Source organism: Macrotis lagotis, chromosome 2, assembly GCF_037893015.1.
Source record: "Macrotis lagotis isolate mMagLag1 chromosome 2, bilby.v1.9.chrom.fasta, whole genome shotgun sequence".
In the NCBI taxonomy this organism is placed as follows: Eukaryota; Metazoa; Chordata; class Mammalia; order Peramelemorphia; family Peramelidae; genus Macrotis; species Macrotis lagotis.
In genome coordinates, this window is record NC_133659.1 from 340,212,563 (window position 1) to 340,234,630 (window position 22,068).

Below are 22,068 nucleotides of genomic sequence, written 5' to 3' on the forward strand. Positions count from 1 at the left end.
GCTCCCCATTTCTTGTGCTCTATCAGATCATGATGACACACACACCTCAGCAAGCCTTTCCAACAGCCCCATGTGATGTGGAGCAACAGATGCACTCATTAATAGAGAAAAGAATTTGCAGTATTTTTAGAAAAATAGGTTGGCATGAATTCTCTTCCCAGTCCCTGAATCCACTTGACTGGGTTATTTCCTTTAACAGGATGTTCCCTAATCCTACAATATCTCCCCTTCCCAGGCAATAGAAGATCTCCCCATACACTCATGTCTAACTCCATTTATTTTGATTCTCTCCAAAGGGATTCCACTCCACTTTGGGAAAGCTCCAATGAGATTCCCCCCAACACAGAACCAAACTTTTCTTCTCTGTAACTCTCCCTGTTGCTCTTACCAGTCCCTCTGGAAGGAGCTAAGGCATGTCTAACTATCCCTTCTCTCACACAGAAGCATTAGGGGGTGATTCCCAGTATCTTGTGCATCTAGAATGTAGTGGCATGTAGGAAGAGTAATCTGTGAAGAAGTGTAACCATGCTACTCCATCGGGACTTTCAACACTGTAGAAATGAGGACAGGGGCAGGTAGGTGGTACAGTGGATACAGCACTAGTCCTGAAGTCAGGAGGACCTGAGTTCAAATCTGATCTCTGTCACTTAATTACCTAGCTATGACCCTGTGTGAACTTAGGCAAGTCACTTAACCCCCACTGCCTTGCAAAAAAGAAATGAGGACAGAATGAAAATTTAGTGAACCAATGTCTGAATAGAGAGTATTTCTCTGAAAGAATTTGGAAACATCCTCCAGAGATAACAGGAAGGGAACTCAAACACTGAAAGATAATGAACATGGTTCAGAGTGATCACTGATCCTGAAAGGTAAATATCCATCATACATCAAATCAGGACCTGCACTAGAAGTGATCAAATGACTATCGCAATCCCATAGAGGGAAGAAAGAGTAGAGCTGAAATTCAAACTCAACTCCTGGGACTGCCTCCCCATGCAGTTCGATTTCTGACATCTCCTATGGCCTCTTGCTGGATAGTCTCCCTTCTGTGTGGGAGTCACTGCTTCTGTGTGAGGAGACTGAGCCCCAGCAGACAAGACACTGGCATTTTATTTATTCCTCCTCTTCAGGCAGCCTTCTACTGGAGTCTTGAGACATCCATAGAAACAGGTGTGTGAGAGAGAGACAGAGAGACAGAGACAGAGACTGAGACAGAGAGACCAAGACAGAGAGAGCCAGAGAGACTGAGACACACACGCACACACACACACAGAGAGAGAGAGAGAGAGAGAGAGAGAGAGAGAGAGAGAGACAGAGACAGAGACAGAGACAGAGACAGAGAGAGACAGAGACAGAGAGACAGAGACAGAGAGACAGAGACTGAAACAGAGAGACCAAGACAGAGCCAGAGAGACTGAGACACACACACACACACACACACACACACACAGAGAGAGAGAGAGAGAGAGAGAGAGAGAGAGAGAGAGAGAGAGAGAGAGAGAGAGAGAATGTTCAAACTCAGAGCAGCCCACATCCAGGTCTTCCATTCAGGCTTCTATAAATTGCCTTTGAAATGAGGTTTCAATTCCAGTTTCTCAAGTGGACTCTCAGGGGCAGACTGCTTTTACCCTGGACTATAGTGGTAGAGCTGCCCTTGGAAAAGGAAATGGAATAATCCTGATATCAAAAGGGTTATTTCCAAAGCTGGCTCTGTTTTCTGGCCTGTCCTGCTTGATCCTTCTGGAGCCGGGTCTCAGGGTGCCTGGGTATCCAGGAGGACAGTGGCCTGACCTGATCCAGGGAGGAATGAGTGCCATCTATGCAGTCCCCTGCTAAGATCACACCTTCTGCCCCTCTGCCCGGGAGGGGAAGCCTAGGCAAGATCCCATGTTCTTGTAGCCTTGGGGCATCATGTACCTGGAGAGAAAAGCTCTGGAGAAATCCTTGCTTCCCACTGTTTTATTTTACAAAGAAGTAAATGAAGGACCAGACAGAAGCCACAAAGTGACCCAGCCAGGATGTGCACCCTAGCTCCTCTACCTTCTGGCATTTCCAAGGATCACCTGAAGAGACCAAGTAGCCTTTCCAGGGTTGGTCCTGGGCCATTCAGATACAAAGGAACCTCCCCAAACATTCTCCTTCAGTTAAGGAAACTCATTAAGTTTGGGTTGTTGGAGATTTCTCTTGGCACAGCTTTCTCTATTTTTGTTTTATTCATCCATTCCTAAGGACTCTCTTAATTCTAATAAAATACAATAATAACACCTAGAATTTATTTAAAGGGTTATACAGTGCTACACAAATATAAACTCTCATTTGATTCTCACAATAACCCTGGAAGGTAAAAAGTGTTTTTGCCTCATTTAAGAAACTGAATTAGATAGAGATGAAATGACCTGCCCAGGAAGTTAGTAATGGTCTTCAACAAAATTCACATTCCTGTCTTCCTGCCACTGCGGCATCATCTAACTTCCTAAGGGACAGAGAAAGGGGGAAAGCTCTGGACCTAGGTTCTGATTCCAGTATTTCCACTACATCATTGGGTAGAAACCCTGGGTAGAGCCTATCCCCAGTCTGTGACTCAGTTTCCTTCTTTACAAAAGGTAGTACTTGGGTTTGAATGATCTCTGAAGGGCCTTGTGGTATAAGAACTCCACAAAATCTGGGGCAGTAAACAAGGGGGGAGGGAGAATTATGGAATAATGTTCTGTTAATGAATATAATGAGAACCATATGATAATTTTGTGCATTTTTTTGGTTATCAATAAGCCTATCTATGCATCTTTAAAACCCATCAATGCTTCCCTGCTCTGGTACAATAACAAACAGCAGATTTGTGGTTCACGGGCTCTGGTTTGCAAAGCACAGAGTGCTGTCTGATTATTTCTCCTAATTAATTTAACTCACTCAACCTTGCGAGATCAGCAACAATATATAACGTTTGGCGAAAGTTCCAATGTCTCTCCTATTTCCTGGAAGTGCGGGCATGGGCTGGCTCTCTTCAGTTCTAGCTATTTATCTTGGAAAGCACTGGTCCCTCCCACTGACCCTTAGCCACGAATGCTCAGATCAAGGTTCTCTAAAATAGACCCTAGCACCAAGCAGTCCCAGCCCAGTCATAGGCTGCAGTCCCAAAGTTTGTTTGTGTGGAAGCTGAGTGGAAGCAGGAAAATATTTCCCCAGGGAAACCGTCAAAGCTGTGGTGGCTTGGTTGCCAGGCCAACCCACAGGAGCCCCACAGCTTCCGCACCATGCCAGGAGAATACTGGGATGTGGCAGACAGGACTTCAACATCAGGGGAGTCTTGGACTCTCTAGTCTAGAGGGTCTTTATCTTGGTTTGATCTGGCACCCCTTGAAAAATCAATCTGGGAATACCTATGGATCCTTTCTCAGAACCATGTTTCTAAATGTATAAAATAAATAGAATTACAAAGGCAAGCAATTATATTGAAATATAATTACAAAACATTTTTTAAACATTCATGGAAGTCAGATTATGAGCCCTGAACCTAGGGAAACAACACTGATTTCTGTTTTTGTTTTTGCTTTTGCTTTATGTAAGGCATTGGAGTTAAGTGACTTGCCCAAAGTCACACAGCTAGGTAATTATTAAGTGTCTGAGGTCAAATTTGAACTCAGATCCTCCTGACTCCAGGGCCAGTGTTCTATCCACGGCCCCAATAATTCTGATTTCTAACTGGGGATAAAAGGATTGTCCCCCAAAATCTGCAACTAAACAAACCTTCACATACCAAAAAATTCCTCCAGGTGTATATTTAGGTCCTCACTTGCCCTCCTCATGTCCCACCCATTTTGAGGGTCATGTCTTTTAGCTAGTCATCTCGGGGATGGCACCAGCCTTGAAGGTTCCAGAACATAAGCAACCAGCAGGTGAGACCCAAAACAAATGCTGCCCAGAAAAGAACAGAAAAACCTCCTCCATGTCCCCTCTTATTTTCTTCATCCCATGAAATGGGGCCTTAAGCCGGGTTGTCTTCTTTCCCTGGGTCTATTTCACCATCATATCCTCACACAGTCTTTAGCAACAGTTGATGAGAATCAGTAATTTCATTTAAGCAGTTTGTCTCCCTCTCTCCAATATGGCACCTTCCATTCCATTCACCTCCTCAACAGTTAATAAGCTGGTTAATGCAACGACATGTCATGAGCTGATGACTAACACACATTTATGGACAGAAATAAAATCACAAATTAATTTAAGGTGAAGCACAAGGGAAAAGGTAGATCAATACTTCAGGCACTTCTCTCACCATAAAATCAAAGAAAATATGCCATTTCTTTAATCTCCCATGAAGTACTTCCTGGGCCACTTGGGAAGATAATACTTTCCTTCTCCACATAGCCATGCTGACCCTGGCCTATTTCACTGTCATGAGAGCTGACTATATGATTGGTTATGGGAACTCAGGGAGCCAGCTTCTTCTACCAAGGCTGCCTGGCCTTTAGATTTTACGAAGTAATGATTTTAGAAAGTAAGATCACTCAGAGAAGTGAGACTGGGACCCAGTTCTTCTTCATTAGGGCCAGCTTTTTACAGTGACTCTCATCAAACTATAGGCAGAAGTTATTACCCTATCACTTTCATGTCAATAAGTCAGCAAAGATTCATTAAGCACTCACCATATGTTCTTTTTTAAATTTAATTATATTTATTTAAGACAATGAGGTTAAGAGCGAGTTGCCCGAGGTTGTACAGCTAGGCAATTATTAAGTGTCTGAGCTCAAATTTGAACTCAGGTCCTCCTGACTCCAGGGCCGGTGCTCTAGTCACTGCACCACCTAGCTGTCCCCACTACTATATGTTCTTAAAGTGAAAAAAATAAAACAAAACTGAAACAGCACCTGCCTTCAGAAAGGTCACTTTCTACTCAACAGAAAACAACATTCTATAAAGTATCTTCATGAAGGAAGCAAATAGTGATACAAAACCAAGAGAGTCCACAAAGAAGAGGGGATAAAGGGAACGGGAAAGAAGGGAAAGAAAGGCAAATGGGATAAAAGGGGGAGAGAAAGGGAAAAATGGGAAAGAAGAAAAGAAAGGAAGAAAGGAGGAGGAGGACAGAAAAAGTCTAAATTTTACTCCAGAATTTATAATAGGAAAAATAGCCAGAGGGAAGTGATCTCCTGTGTGTTATATATGTGGGAATTTGAGAGGAAATTATAGAAAGATATCATTAAGAACCACAAATTTTGGGGCAGTTAGGTGTCACAGTGGGGGCAGCTAGGTGGCACAGTGAATAAAGCATCAGCCCTGGAGTCAGGAGTACCTGAGTTCAAATCCAGCCTCAGACACTTAATAATTACCTAGTTGTGTGGCCTTGGGCAAGCCACTTGCCTTGCAAAAATCCTAAAGCCTACATCCAAAAAATCTAAAAATTCTAAAAAAAAAGAACCATACATTTTAAGAAGGCCAAGAGTCATTTTGATCTGCCCCAAACAGAAGAAGAAGTGAATGGACCAAAGAAAAGATCCATGGAAGGGCTTGAGAGCATCACCATCCCCCCTTAATAGCTTCCAGAGGATCACAAACAATGCGTTATTTATCTCTGCATTCTGTCTAGCCTAGATGCTTAGCATGGTGCATTTCATGTTGTAGGTATTCAATAACCATTACCCAATTTCCTACAGCAAGAACATGGTTACATAGAGGAATGACTGCAGCCCTGTTTGATGCCAAAGTCATTTACATTCCCATCTGGGCTAAGCTTTGTTTACATTGCATGATTGGGAAGAACAGGAAAGAGAAAGAAGAGTCATAAAAAGATGGGTGACCAAGGAAATCCAATCCAAGGACAGAGTAAGTTGACTCCTTAGGGAGCTCTGGACAAAGCCCTTGCTCATCAGAGAAGGACAGCTTTCTGACAGGATCATTTATTGCAACCTGATAACCTCCACTGGTGCCCTCCACCCAATCTTTGTCTGAAGGATTCTTTTTTCTCTTTCAGAAGCCCAATATGATTTCATATCTCATTTCCCAGATGACTACACATATCAAAGCATAAATGCTTTTGACTCAAACTCAACATGCAGAGATTTATCATTGACCATATGACAAATGACTATCTAACCAATAGGAATTCCAAAAAGGGAGAAAATTGGAGATGTTAGACATTGGACTATGCTGAGTGATAGGTAGATAAGCCCAATTTCCTTATACCATTGTAGGAACATATCTGGCTCAGTTCTGAGAATCATGTTTCAGATGGGACCTTGACCAACCAGAGCATATTCTGAATAGGAAACTACAGGCTGCTGAGAAGAATGGATGCCATACTCTTTTGAAAACAGATGAAAAAACTGGGGAGGTGTGCCCTACTGCAGGGCCCACAGGAAGAATGCAGTGGTTATGTTGAGATTTCTAAAAGTTTATCCTGGAGAAAAGGGCCCCAGAGGGCCAAAATAGTTGCTTGGGCATTGCCAAGAGATAGATTAGGCTCAACATAAGAAAAACCTTCCTACCAATTAAAGTTTACTAAAATTAGCTGGGCTGCCTCAGCAAGAAACTAGAGATCCTCCTCATAGGAGAGAGTCAAGTGGAGGCTGGATCAAGTGATGTGACAATTGCTCTAGCAGAGATGCCAATATGAGCACAAGTGAGTCAGGATAGTCTGTGTGACCCAACCAACTCGGATATTCTGTGATTATAAGGGCACAACCTGGCAGAATCCAAGCTGAGTTTAGAGGAAGTCGGCTTTAAAACATCCCTAGAAGGATGGCCAGGATTTATAGTGACAAAATTTTAAGAGAGTATGCAATGGAGGCAAAGAGAAAAGGAGACTAGGCATTGATCCTAAACCTTTTCTCTCTCATCAACTTGTATCCAGGGATGAATCTCTTATGTTCTTTGGACTGACAGTCTTTCTAAATAAAATAAGAGGGTCAGATTAAATGGGCCCCTTCCAGATCTGAGATTCTGATTTTGGATCAGGTCATTCAAGGGCCAAATAAAGCCCAGTATGTCTCTGCCAACATATGCATGCCACCATAATTAGACAGATGGTGACTGGACTACTGCTGCTTTGATGATCTTGCCCTCCAGAAAAATATATAAGCACCCCAAATGATAATGCCAAAGGGAGAAAGAGCTCTGGCAAGCATGCTTCTCTTCACGGTTAGTTCCATGCTCTCTGAGAACTGTAATGCTTCTTCCTTTTTCTCCTTCCTGCCTTCTGTCACCTTCATCCAGTCCCCTGCCCATTTTTGGCATCCTGGTTGGGGGATCTGGATCATATTGTCAGACTCCCAAATATCCTCTTTATCAGTACACCTTGCTTCCTGCTTCTCTTATCTATACTAGTGATGAAGTGAGAGACAGGCAGAGACAGGCAGAGACAGGCAGAGACAGAGAGTGAGAGAGGAGAGGAGAGGAGAGGAGAGGAGAGGAGAGGAGAGGAGAGGAGAGGAGAGGAGAGGAGAGGAGAGGAGAGGAGAGGAGAGGAGAGGAGAGGAGAGGAGAGGAGAGGAGAGGAGAGGAGAGGAGAGGAGAGGAGAGGAGAGGAGAGGAGAGGAGAGGAGAGGAGAGGAGAGGAGAGGAGAGGAGAGGGGAGGGGAGGAGAGGGGAGGGGAGGAGAGGAGAGGGGAGGGGAGGAGAGGAGAGGGGAGGAGAGGGGAGGGGAGGGGAGGGGAGGGGAGGGGGAGGGGAGGGGAGGGGAGGGGAGGGGAGGGGAGGGGAGGGAGAGGGGAGGACAGAGACAGAGAGACAGAGACAAAGAAAGAGGGAGGGAGAGAAATGGGATAGAGAGGAGGAGCAGGAGAAGGAGGAGAAAAGGAGAGGACAATTGGAGAGAAAGAGAAACTTAGTCTCCATTTTGGGGCTTATGCCCATAGACAGCCATGGTGTTCACCTGCACAGTCCAAACTTCCCCCAACCAAAGAAACTTGGATGCAGAAGTAGAAATTCCAAACTGTTTCCAGGAGAGCCCTATGTTTGAGGATATGGAGGGGAAAGACGATAAGAACTCCATATAGTGTCACACAGCTAGTCATTGTGGAGGTCCCATTTTAACTTAGCTTTTGTTGATTCCAGACCCAGAGCTCTATCCACTGAACCACTTAGCTGCCTAAGAGGAAACCATCATATTATTTTTGAGAATAGAATGACATAATCAGAGCACTATGGAGGATATGGTAGTAAAAGAAAGGAGGCAGGAGGACTAGGAAGGAGGCCATTAAAATGCTATGGGTCAGAGATGATGAGAGTCTAAGGATAAGTCAAAGATAAAAAGGGACATGGAGGCAAAAAGGGCAGGATGCCTGTCTAAAGTCAATTACAGAAAAGGGTTCAAAGACAAGGTCAGATTTTCCAACCTGCAGATCAGAGAGATGCTTGCCCTCAGCCTTAATCACAACAGGTCCCCACCCTGTGGTGGGAGTCTGGGAACCAAGGAAACTGGTCTTGGGTTTGGATGAGGTTCAATCCTCAACTGAAAGATGAGGAGGGAGGAGAGGAGGAAGCATGAGTCTTCATAGCATCGTTCCTCTTCTGATGCAGCCGGGTGCTATTTGCAGAGAGAGGCTGGATCATCATTTCCCCAACACTGGCAATTACCAGCATTGCTTCCTAATTGCTCACTGCAAACAGAGACATCTATTTTTCTATGATATGTTCATTGCTGGGAGAAATCATCCCTCATATTTGAAGACAACAAACATCGCTGGTGAAAAGCACATTTGCTAACGATGATGTAGAGAATCATGGGATCTTAGACTCCTCAGTAAAGAATTGGAAAAGACTTCAGAGATCATCTAAATAAATCACTTCTATGATAGATGAGTAAAACAAAGCTCTGAGGAGACAAGGACCTACTAAGAAAAGTAGGAGTTGAGACCAGCTCTATCATTGGAGGAAACTGAGGCCTACCAAATTTAAGTGACTTCACCATGGTCACTCATATCCTAAGTGGCATTTCTATAATTGGAACTCATATTCTTTGGCTTTATGTCCACTTTGCTGTGGAGCTCTATGAATTCCAAGGCCTTTCTGTTTGAACTACGACAATAATCTTGTCTTTTGTCTCTACCTATTAGAATGTGGGGCATTTGAGAGTAAAAATTGTCTTGCCTTTCAATTTGTATTGCCAGCCTTGGGAAATATTAAGAACTTAATAAATGATCTTATAATTCATACATCTAGTATATTTCGTAGTGTACAGCACTGCCTCCCATCAAAGGTGGGTATCGAAAGCCCAACTGCTGGTGACATCTGGGTTCAAGTTTGGATTCAGTCCCTTAAGAGATGAGTGAGCTTGGACAAGTCACTCCCTCCAAACTTATTTTCCTTGTCTCTAAAATGGGTCCAACAATGCCTACCCAACCTCAACAACATCACTGTTCAGAGCCTCAAACTGAATAAGGAATATAAGGCCCGATTGCTGTAATCAGCACTGCTCTCCCAAGTAAAGTAGAGATACATGGAGTGGAGGCCAAAGGATGCCTGGCATTCAGGCCTGAATTTTGCAACTCATATTTGGGAGATAAAATAAAATTGTACTCAGCAATAAAAAAGCATGATATTTCAAAGGCATGAGCAGAACTAACTGATTAAAAATGGTCTCCTAGATTCTAGGGACATCAAAAGACTCAGACCTCAAATTGGACAATTTCCATATAATGAACTCCAAATATGTGGATACATTTACAACAAATCAGAATAAAAACAGTAAAATGCATTCTGGGCTCAGTGAATCGAGAGGCTGGTGCCTGCACAATTACAGAGCTCCAGGGGAGAAGGTACTTTCCCAAGCCCCACAAGTGATGGGGAATGAAGTCAAGGCCAGAAAGCAATTAGCTTCCCTTGCTAGAGGAACCTGGATGGAGAGATGACTGTCAAAGACAAGAAAAGAGGGAGGAGAGCCCTGGGACAGCACTAGTCCAAGCACCCCAACTCATAACACTACGGGCTGCCAAACAAGACTGTGGAGAGTTCAAGGACCGCATTGATGGAAGCAACAGCTCTGCCTCCTTCTCCTCCCTTTTTTCTTCCTTCCTCCCTTTTTCTTTCCCTCTCTCCTTTCCTTCCTTCCCCTTCCCCATAAAGTCACTCTAATCTACAACCCCAATCTGTCTCTTGATCACTGTATATGCTGAATGACCACAAGTTCTAAGGTCTTTGGCTGGGGTGGTAGGGCAGGTGGAGACAAAGATATGGCCCAACTAGTGACTTGCCTCAGGAAGCATTCAGTTATGGAAAGATGAGAAGAAATACACAAGTACAGTGAGAATACAAGAAAAAAGTGCTGTAACTAAATACTCAAAGAGTTCAGATAAGGAATATATCAGATTTTCCCAAAAGGAGAGAGGAGTGGTCTATGTGGGTTTCTGATAGCAACAGCTCTGGGGCTGGTTAATGAACAGGGAGAATTTGAGTAAAGCTTCACCAAACAAATAGGAAGTCTCACCAATGGATCTAACATTTTGCCAAATCCAATGCCAGGGTGGGGGAAGGGAGAGTTCATAGATCAAGTACCATAATAAAATAAAACATAGAACCAGAGAAGTAAAGAGGCAGTTAAAATAGAAAGCAGAGAATATAAGAAGTAGGAAAGGCCATAGAACATGGAATCTTCAAAATGTAAAGGTATGAAAGGTGAATCTTCCATACTTAACATTATCCAGCTTCAGTGTAACTATATATTTGCCTAAAAGATTGCCTGAGAAGGTCCAGGACCTGGGTGCCCAAAGTCTAAACACTAAATGGCCCATGGAGCCCTATTTGGAATTCTCAATAATCTGATATTCAAAGTCTTTTAAGCCCATTGATTCCAAGACATGTGGGCCCACTTCCATTCCTGTCATGTTAAAGATTACTAGCACCTCCATTAGATGCATCTTATAGAAGCAGCTAGAGACTGAACCCCATAAAATGGCAGTCACATATCAGGCTGCAAGAATAACAAAGGAATAGTCCCTTCTTCTCTGAAGCACCTTCTATGGATTAATAACAGACTGAGATGGATGCCCTTTGAGGAATGAGTGACAACTACTGACCCAACATTGGCTGACCCTGCCTCCTTCTTCATCTCTGTCTGATAGATTCTTTGGGCAGTTAGAGGGCAAAATTAGGGACATCATCTCAGAATCAAGTTATTAAATGCATAAAATAAAACTCCTCAAACTATAAAGAAAATCAACAATTTTGAAATAAGACAACGTGTGTTTGTGTGTGTGTGTGTGTGTGTGTGTGTGTGTGTGTGTGTATAATTATATCAACTATCCAGGAGCCCACAAATAGTTGCAAAAGTGAGGAGGGTCCTATGCCTCTGGTCCTTGTCCTGAAGGTGTGTGTGAAATGAGCTTCCCATAGTGGGGGAAGCCAAAGTAAGTGGGTGAAAGCCAGCTATGGTAGATATATTCTTGCAACAAGAGATGGGAGAGCATGAAATAGACCCTTCACCTGATCCCAGAAAGAAGCTGGCCAGCTGGATAGAAGAAAAAAAGAACAAAATCAAGAAAAAATTATACTTATTTCCCAGGCTATTGTACACTAATGGGCTTACATGCTTTACAACATTTGCTTCTTGAAAACCCCTCTCAGGGGGAGAAAAACAAATTCCTCCCCTAAAGCAAAACCTGGTGCAACAGAAAAAATCATCCAACTCTCCAACTCTTGACATTAGCAGTCCAAAGAGGTTGATATTGGTTTTTGCAACGAGCTCCTTTTTTCTCACCATTATAAAACATTAATAAAAAACAAACAACTCTTATATAGTGTAAGGCTGGGGAAGTAGAAGAGGAGAAGAGAACAGCTGTAGAGACAGTGAATTAAGACTCAATTAGGTCAGGGCTTCTTGACTTGGGATCCATGAACCTTTTTAAAAAATATATTTTAATAACTGCATTTCAGCATAACTGACTTCCTTTGTACTTGAGTATTTTATGCATTTAAAACACTATTCTGAGTAGGAGTCCATAGGCATCACCAACTACCAAAAGGTCCATGATACACACCCCAAAAAGCTAAGACTTCTTTCATCTGGTTGCAGGAACTAGGTAGATCTTAGGAAATGAAAAATAATCCAGTGGACAACAAAAAGTCCCAGACGTGCATTTCGTCAAGACATTGGGATAGAGGAAGGATTCCCTCTGCTAATCCAAAAAATTAAAGAGAAATAGCTACTTTGCTAATCATCCCAAACCAAATGGTCTGATAAATCCTTAGGGGGAGGGGAGCCAAGTGGGCAAAGCTGCTGCGTGTAAGTAATTATGACGATGGTCAGGACATTTCTCTGCAGAGATTCAGCCTGGAAACAGACAGGTTATGTTTATAACTATTAAACAGTGCTGAGCAATGGTACCAACTTAGAACATAGAATGGTAGACTTGGGAATGCCCTGAGAATGGAATGTCAGAGCTGGGAGAGGCCTCAAAACATGAGATGTCAAAGCTGAGAGGGCTTTGGAATATGGATAAATTGTCAGGGGCTTAAAGGGGTCTTAGAGATTAACACAGTCATATGCTTAGAAATAAAAGAGATCTTTGAGGTCCACTGGTTCCTCCACCCTCTTAGTTTAAAGGAAAAAGCTGAGGCCCAGAGAGAAGTAGATACTTTAGTCTTAAAAGACAATCTGTAGAGCACTAGCCCTGGAGTCAGAAGGACTTGAGTTCAAATCCAGCCTCAGACACTTAATAATTACCTAGCTGTGTGACCTTGGGCAAGTTACTTAACCCCATTGCCTTGCAATAAATAAAAAAAGACAATCTGGTCCTCTGAGATACCCAACATGCCTTGGTCAGTAATTCTAACTTCTCTAGAGAAGGGCAGGCCATTTTGTTCCTTGGGGAACCTGGTAGCCAGTAGGCATCTGACTCAAGACTGTTAAACATCTTAACCCACCAAAATCCTCCAAACTGAAGCTAATACATAGCTTCAAATTTGTAGCAGGATTTAAAATCACAGAATTTGAACAGTAGAAGGGATTTTGGTGTCCTTGCAGTCTAAGCCATGAAGCAAAAGAATCTTGACCCTAATATATCCAACTGTCACCACCTCTCAAGAAAACTATTCATCCCCGCCCAAGGACAAAGTCTTCTGAAGGGCTGACCCTCTCTGCCTGAATTCCATTTAAAAGATAAATGGACAGGTTTGAATAACATATTTGAAAAACCTAAAAGAGAAGGATTAGAGAATAGGATAGCCACTCTGGCCCTTGACCCCTCAGGACACAAATGGCCTCCAAGCCTGTGGCTTGAACTTCCAATTCCTTACCTAAATCTCTTGCCTCTCACTCCACCCTCCCCCCAAAATAGAGCTCATTTCTCATTTCCTTTATTGCTGGGTGTTAATATGCAAAGTACAGCCAGGGTAAAGTCTGAACAGAAGTGATTACACCCAGCAGGGCAACACAATTAGCAAGTTTTTTCATTAGGGGCCTGTTTCCATCCCTTTTGCTAGGAATTGAGTCATTACCACAAGCCAATGAGAATGTGGTTGCAATCCCACCTGTCTTCCTTTTCTCAGAGGATTCTCCAGGCCCCAAGACCCCTTGTAGCCAGTGTGATGTGGAGGTTTGGGGAGAAGAGAGGAGAGGATATTTAAAGCACAGTCTTATTTAAGCTAACAAAAGTAACAAATGATTATGCTTCACATTCAGGGAACAGGCCCCTGCCGGGACTCTGCCAATCCTTCAGCCTAATTAGGAGCATAGGTGATGATGGCATTGCTATCAAAGAATCCCAGACCTCAGAGCTGGACTGGGCCCATCAATAAATATTTGTTCAAGACCTGCTGGGAAGGGCTTCAGAGGACATCTAGGCTGAGCCATCCCTGACCAAGAATCCCCTCACAGAGTCCCTAAGAAGGAGTCATTCAGGATTCTCCTGAATCAAGTGAAGAAAGGATAACCAGTCCTGCCAAAGACCACTCCACCCTCAGTTTGGGGATAGCCTAAGTGTTTAGCAAGTTGTTGTCTACTGGTGAGACTCAGTTGACACTTTGCAAGCCCTCCTCATTGCTCCTAAGTCTGCCTAAAGGGACCTCAAAAATGAGGCCAGTTCCTCTTCTAGGTGACAAGCCTTTTTTTTTTTTTGGTTTTTTTGCAAGGCAAATGGGTTTAAGTGGCTTGCCCAAGGCCACACAGCTAGGTAATTACTAAGTGTCTAAGGCTAGATTTGAACTCAGGGACTCCTGACTCCAGGGCTGGTGCTCTATCCACTGCACCACCTAGCTGCCCCATCCCAGTTCTATCAAAAGAACCTCCCAATAGCAGGAAAGAAAAGATTATGGTTTGATAAACTCAAAGAGTTCAGCTATTGGTATCAAAACTCCCTCTTTGATAAAAACTTCTAGGAAAATTGGAAGTTAGTATGGAAGAAACTTAGATTAGACCAACACCTCCCACCCTATACCAAGATAAGCTCAAAATGAACACAGAACTTAGACATAAAAAATAATATTATAAGCAAACTAGAAGATCAAGGACTAGTTTACCTGTCAGATCTGTGGAAAGGGGAGCTGTTTATGACTGAGGAAGAGATGGAGAACATCACTAAAAACAAACTAAATAACTTCGATTACATTAAATTAAAAAGTTTTTGCACAGACAAAATCACTGTAACCAAGATCACAAGAAATGTAGTAAATTGGGAAATAATTTTTACAACTAGTATTTCTGGCAAAGGACTCATTTCTAAAATATACAAAGAACTGAGTCAAATTTTTAAAAAAGCCATTCCCCAAATGACAAATGGTCAAAGGAAATGCAAAGGCAATTTACAGATGAGGAGATCAAAGCAATCCATAGCCATATGAAAAATTGCTCTGAATCATTACTTATTAGAGAAATGCAAATTAAAGGATCTCTCAGACTGGCCAATATTACCATAAAGGACAATGATCATTGTTGGAAGGGTTGTGGGAAATCTGGGACACTAATACATTGTTGGTGAAGCTGTGAACTCATCCAACCTTTTTGGAGAGCAGTTTGGAACTATGCTCAAAGGGCAACAAAAAAGTGCATCCCCTTTTTCCAGCAATACCACTACTGGGCCTATACCCTGAAGAGATGATGAAAAAGTGTAAAAACATCACTTGTACAAAATATTCATAGCAGCCTGTTTTTGGTGGCAAAGAATTGGAAATCAAGTAAATGTCCTTCAATTGGGGAATGGCTTAGCAAACTGTGGTATATGTATATCATGGAACACTGTTGTTCTATTAGAAACCAGGAGGGATGGGAATTCAGAGAAGCCTGGAAGGATTTGCATGAACTGATGCTGAGAGAGATAAGCAGAACCAGAAAAACACTGTGTACCCTAACAGCAACATGGGGCTGATGATCAGCGTTGATGTACTTGCTCATTCCATCAGTGCAACAATCAGGGGCAATTTGGGGCTGTCTGCAATGGAGGATCCCATCTCTATCCAGACAAAGAACTGTGGAATTTGAACAAAGACCAAGGACTAGTACCTTTTGATATCTTATTGTCTGATCTTGTTATCTCTTTTACTTTTTTCTTCCTTAAGGATATGATTTCTCTCTCATTATATTCAACTTGGATCAATGTGCAACATGGAAACAATGTAAAGAGTGAGAAATTGCCTTTTGTGGGGGGGAGGGACTTAAGATTAGGGGGAACATTGTAAAACTCAAAATAAATAAAATCTTTAAAATTTTTATTTTAAAAAAGGAGCCTCCCATTCATAATCCTGAGGTCCTTCGCCATCCTGTTACCCTCTGAAGTATTAGCAATGTTTTCCCCAACAGTATGACCACAGCTCCCTAGGCCTGGACACTGGACCTCTCTCTCCATGAAGCCTAAGAATGCTTTGTTTGGTGGTCCCATTATGCTGTGGATTCAGTTGGATCTGTTGGTCTACTAATAACCCCCAAATTGTCCTCAAATAGGTATCTTGCCATAACTTCCTCCTCCTAGGACATGAAAAGGTGATCTAAGTATAAAATGTAACATGATTAATTGAATTCTCTTGTTAGACTCTGCTCAAAGTTCTAGGTTATCAAGTTCTTTTTGTACTTTGACTCCATTAGAAAGAGCATTAGCCATACCTCTCAGCTGTGTCTTCTTTAAATTGGATAAATCTGCCCTCTAGGCCATCAGTGAAGTCATTTTTTAATCACTTATACTATAATTATAATATGATCCACGATGGAGCTGAAAGGTCACCAATGTGACTTAGAGGCAGATGACCTCGAACCCACTCCCAGGATAAGTACAAGTTGAGTGACCCTGGGTTACTCGCTTTCCCTCACAGTCTTCTGATGTGATACTAACAACGTTTCCCTCATCTGCACTTAAGGCACTCAATCAATTAACTTTTCACCCTTCCATCCCTCTAAATACCAGCTCACATGGATACATGAAAAAAGTCATTACTATAGAAGCATAGACCAACATGCATGCAAACTCCCAGGTTTACAGATAGGTCTATGTGACTTTTCCTTTAACAATGTTTACTTTCTTTCATCCATTTAAGTCTTCTATGAATAGACATCTTATATTTGCAAATTTGAGATAATTCTGCAAAGAAAAATTAAGCTTTTATTACTCTTTAAAGAAATAGGAGAGAATACAGCTAAGGAGATAGTAAATCCCCAGACATATTCTGAATTGTGTGGTTTTGGATAGGTTGAGTCCACTTTCTGGTTTCAGGGAAAGGAGTCACATACAGCCTATAAAGTTGCCAACTAATTGTCAGCCAGAACCAGATTAAAGTGTAACTGGAAAAAGTTTACCAAAATAAAAGAAAAAATACAATAAATGTAATGTTAATTTGTTGTTTTCTAAGGCCAACATATGACTAACAGAGGTCCGTTCCATTTGAGTTTGACCCCACTGGCCTACATAGTATCTAAGGTATCTCCTTGCTTAAACTCTAATTCTAGAAGATCTCTTAATTAGGAAGGAAAAGGATGCTTTGTTTAGGTATCTGACCTTTAAAAATGTATTGTGAGTAAATGATTATGCTCTACTCTATTTGCTAGCATTTCACAAGAAATTCAAATCTTTCTTGAAGAATATGATGTAAGAATCAGAGGTCTTCTGGTAGGGAGGGCCCTCACAACCCCCCAGCTAATGTGGATCAGCTCCATTTTCCAGATGATGCCATGAGTCTTAAGAGAGGTTAGCTGGCTTTCTTAAATTTGTAGAGAAGGCAAATGGTAGGAAGGCTGCTGGAAACCAGATTTGTGACCTTGCTGTAGTATTACTTCTCTTCAGTATTGACAAGTCTGCTTTCCTACAAGACTCAGAGGTCAGAAATAAACTTGTGTGATGCTGCTCCCTAATCAACCCTCATTTCTCACCTATGGAAGTGACTGAGGAGAATAAAAGGCAAGTAAGATCTCTGCATTTACTAAGAGAAAGAGAATGTGGATTGGGATGTGGTGTGGATGGGGGAAGGGGTGTGGATGGAGGAAGGGGTATGGTCAAAGCTCCTTTTTATCTCTCTCTGTGACTTCCATTGTGTTTGGTGTCTTCACAATTTGAGAAAATTGACTCCTTGGAAGAAGGTATTGTATCAATCTTTATATTCTTTGAACCTGGCACATAGTAGGCCCTTCAATTTTTGGTGATTTATTGGTTACCCATTTTATATTAGAGTGAGTTATTTGCTGCATGAGGTCTATGATCCAGGAAGCCCCAAAGGGTTGTACATTCCTGACTCTGTGTCATGAAGTTAACAGCCACTCTGAGTGAGCTCCTTCTTATCTTCTCTGCCTTGGCCAAGAAGATGTTGCCATGGCTGCTTTCTTACTTTGGTCCCAAATTCTTCCTACCCTACCCTCTCCCACCCAAAACATTCCCCATTATACTTTAAATGAGGGTAAACCAAAACCTTTCCTCTGAGGTGATGTGTCAATCATCCAACCCACATTTATCTCCCCAGTGATTGTGTGCTTCAGCCATGTCCCCTGTTAGTAAAGATGCTACCTGATTAAGGAGAGAAATGCTGGTGCTAATAAATAGAAGAGAGTGAATCCAAGGGTCCCTTCTATGACCCAAACAGACTTAATACTTTAGAACCCAATGGGGGCGGCTAGGTGGTATAGTGCATAAAGCACCGGCCTTGGAGTCAGGAGTACCTGGGTTCAAATCTGGTCTCAGACTCTTAATAATGACCTAGCTGTGTGGCCTTGGGTAAGCCACTTAAACCCGTTTGCCTTGCAAAATCCTAAAAAAAAAAAAAAAAAAAGAACCTAATGGAGTCTTAATGGATAAGATAGATAGAAACAATTTGCCGGGTTTCAGCTTTCCATACATGACTTTCTTTTATAACACAGAATAAAAGGAATTCCAGCAAGGATGAGTTTCCATGCTAATGTTCAGTCTGCATCCATTCCAAAGCAGATCCTAATTCATATATTCACAGGACTTAGGTCCAGAGGGGCCTCAAAGTCATGCATCTCAATCACCTCATTTTCTTAAATAAGGAAACAGAGAGAGAGAGAGAGAGAGAGAGAGAGAGAGAGAGAGAGTAGAAAGGACTTGACCAAGGTCATGCTGATAGTTAATTATTAGAATAAGGTTTTAACCACAAAAGTCTCATCACTTGCTGCCTCTCCTTTTTACTATCCATCTATTCAAAGCACCTACTATGTTCACTGTACTACCATATGTCCGGGGTCTTCTTCCCCGGACCCCCGAGTGAGCTCCTCAGTGGGCACTGCTTCGGGCGTCCCCGGTTTCTCCCTCCCCGGGGAGCGGCGAGGAGGGACTCAGGCAGACACGTCTTCAGGAGGCATATGCTTTATTAAGTGCGGAGGGGTCCCCCGAATAGCTCAGAGCGCTGGTTTATATAGGGAGTTAGTTCCGGGGTGCCACCCTGGTCCGCCCCGAGGGTGGAACCTACCACCCGATTGGAGCAAGCGACACAGGCCAACCAGGCAAAGCCACTGTACCCCTTAAGGAGCCGTGTCTTCTTTGGATTGGCCTGACCTCACTCCCGGGGAGGTCCTATCCACTCAGGCGCTCAGGGCCGACCCCCGACAACCATAGACACAGGGAGACACCAAAGCTTTGCCTGAATTCTTTGCCCTCATGGAGCAATGAGACATGAGGCCTGTTCATCAGTTGGAAATAGAAATCACCAGTGGAAAACTCAAAAAGAAAGACATTCAGAAGCTAGATGATTTGAAGAAATATGCTACTTCCTAGGAATCTCTGACCTTCTAGCAAATTGAGAGGGATATACAAACCCATGCAGGGAATGACCAGTCAAATGTGGTGATAGCTGAGCAAACACAGGCCTGGAAGAGAAGAGAGACAGGAAGATGGGAGGCAAGGGCACTCTGCCACCTCTGAGACAAAGACAAGCCACCTTCAATCAAATTCCAAGAATCAAGCCCAAGCAATCAAAGAAACCTCATTGACTCTGCAAATAGTGAACTCCCTGTCTGCAGAGATCTTCCAGTTGATTTTCCATGACTCTTTCTCAGGAAGGTTGATGGAGAGATTCAGACCTGGGTCAGAAGATTGGATAAATCTCCCTCTCCCAAACTCTCTAACATTCTCAACTTCTTTGAAGTTCAGCCTGGCAGGTCAATTCTTTGGCATCAGTCCCAGTTCTGAGAATGCTGTTCCCCTGATCCTCCCATAAAAGGTCTGGTATTTACAGCAGCTGAGAACACAGAGCTGCGAAATATATTTTAATGAGAGACACATCCATCCTTGTGGTCCTCGACTTGAAATACCTCCATTTCAGGACCTCAGACAGGGGCTGCTACCTTCATTTACCACCTCATTGAGGGTAAATTTTGGAGATGGTGTTTGCTTATTCCTAGTTCCCATTTGCCTCACCAGGTCTCCAAAGTGTTTTACTCCAAACCACCATGAAAGAGAATTGGTATAAGGGAGATTACTCCCATTTTACAGATAAAGAGTCTGTGTCTCAGAGAGGTGAAGTAATGTGACCCAGGGTCCCAAAGCTAGCAAATGTCTGGCAGACAGAAGCAGGTCTCTCCTGACTCCAAATTCCAGTTTCTGTTATTCCAGGTTCTATTGACCAGTTGAACTGTTCTTTTCCTCAGACCAAGATTCTCATCTTGGTTAGTTTGACGCTTTCTGACTGTGGGGCAGAGGCAGCAAGACCACGCTCTTCATTTTACAGCCTGAAGGAACTCAGTGATAGTTAATGGTAGGGATGAGGCTGGAATGAATGTCCTACCTAGAAGGCAGCTGCTCCTTCAACCCAGAACAGCAGGCAGCAACCTGGACTCTCTCAGTTGGGATGAGGAATGTCTATACCAAACACACCTTTCTGCATTCTTTCCTCTTAGCTAATCCATCTCAGTCCCAAATTTGCCAGAGTCCATAAAGCCTTCCTTCTAAAGATGGACCAACAATGGCCAAGGGCACCTGAGAGCATTCTGAGATGCAATGCCATCATTTCACGTTTTTTCAGGGTCAAGCAGAAAAGAGAGGGAGCAACAATTCATTCAACAGATGCCTGGAGTCCACCAGACCGACTCAGACAATCATGACTCCAGTGACCAGGAGAGAGGGCATCACAAGTGGGATGCCTTCTCTGAGCTCCCTCTGAGAGAACCTATGGTGGATTACTACAGATCCCTCCCTGGATCTTGAGCTTGCCTTGAACCTTAGGGAAGTTTGTTGCTCTCCTTGAGAGATGATAGTAGCTAGGCTCGATGGACTCTGTGAACTTCCCAGATCTAAATCTAGGATCCAAAATCACTTCCCTTCTGAGCTTCAGTTTCTTTCCCAGTTCAAAATTTCAATAAGCATTTATTAAGTCCTTACTATGTGCCAATAAAATGAGGCTGGGTTGGCTCCCTTGCTGCTTTAGATCTATGATCCTAAGTTTCAGTTTCATAATTTGTAGAATTGATCATTTATGAGGGTGTCATAAACTTCTGTCTAGAAAACTGATCTGAGTTTGCCATAGAGGCAGCTGGGAGTACAGTGGGTAGAGCTCTAGTCCCAGAATAATTTAGACCTGAGTTCAAAACTAACCTCAGGGGGTGGCTAGGTAGCTTAGTGGATAAAGCATCGGCCCTGGAGTCAGGAGTACCTGGGTTCAAATCCAGTCTCAGATACTTAATAATTACCTAGCTGTGTGGCCTTGGGCAAGCCACTTAACCCCATTTGTCTTGCAAAAAACCTAAAAAAAACTAGCCTCAGACACTTTCCTCAACCATAAAATGAGGAAAATAATACTATTGAGCTCATAGGTTTGTGAGAAGTAAAAGAGATAATATTAGTAAAAAGCCCTTGGCACTTGGTTGGTCCTGTCCCTTCCTCTCCATCTTTGAGGTCCTTCCTTTCTCTCTCAAGAGAACCCATTCTCCCCCTCTGTAAGAAGGGGAAAATGGCAGAGCTGAAACTTGTCTAGTTCAAATCATCTTAGCAATGGAGAAAGTAAGGTTTGAAGAATGACAGATACCTGCCCCAAAGGTACACCTCCCCATATTATCTTGGGAAATAAAGGAACAAGGGATATACATAATCCTATCTATTCTACACTCCTAAGAAGCTTCAAGGAAATGAAAGCCTGTGTGAATTCTGATTTCCTTAGTAAAATCAGAGGATTTTAAATGGGAATAGGCCTTAAAGACCAGTGAGTTCAGTCTCCTAACCATACAAAAGAGGAAACAAAGGCCCAGAGAAATTCAGAACCCAAGAACCCCAAGGGAGTGAGCAGCAGAGTCAGAGGAGGCTCCAAACATAGAGTTCTTACCATCTATAGTGAGCCAGAGGAGCCACCCCCCCCCCCCCAACAAAGACCAAGTCAGGAGAGGCTGGCCTAAGGTAGAAGTGGATGAGGACAAGCCCAGGGCAGAACTTTCTGATGATGTCCAAGGACCAACCTGACTGCCTACGAAATGACTCATGACTAGGCCTCAGCTTTGGAGACTAGGCTTCCCTTTAGTTACAGTATCTGAGAAGGTTGACAGCACAATCAGGTTAACATATTCTTGGGGCCAAAGACTCCAACAACAATGAAATCATGGGTTCATTTCAGTCTTTTAAGGATGTAATAAAGAGACATAATGGTTCAATTCTGAAACAATAAGGGCCTATTTCCTCTACTGTGTATATCCCTATCAGGAAACCTAGCCATGGGGGGGGGGGG

The 22,068-nt window shown here is 42.9% G+C and overlaps 1 protein-coding gene across 1 annotated transcript in view; it reads right to left on the reverse strand.

The window, feature by feature from the left end:
- TAFA5 (TAFA chemokine like family member 5) overlaps nt 1-22,068 on the reverse strand; it is a 357,575-nt gene that overhangs the window by 262,950 nt on the left and 72,557 nt on the right. The window lies entirely within an intron of this gene.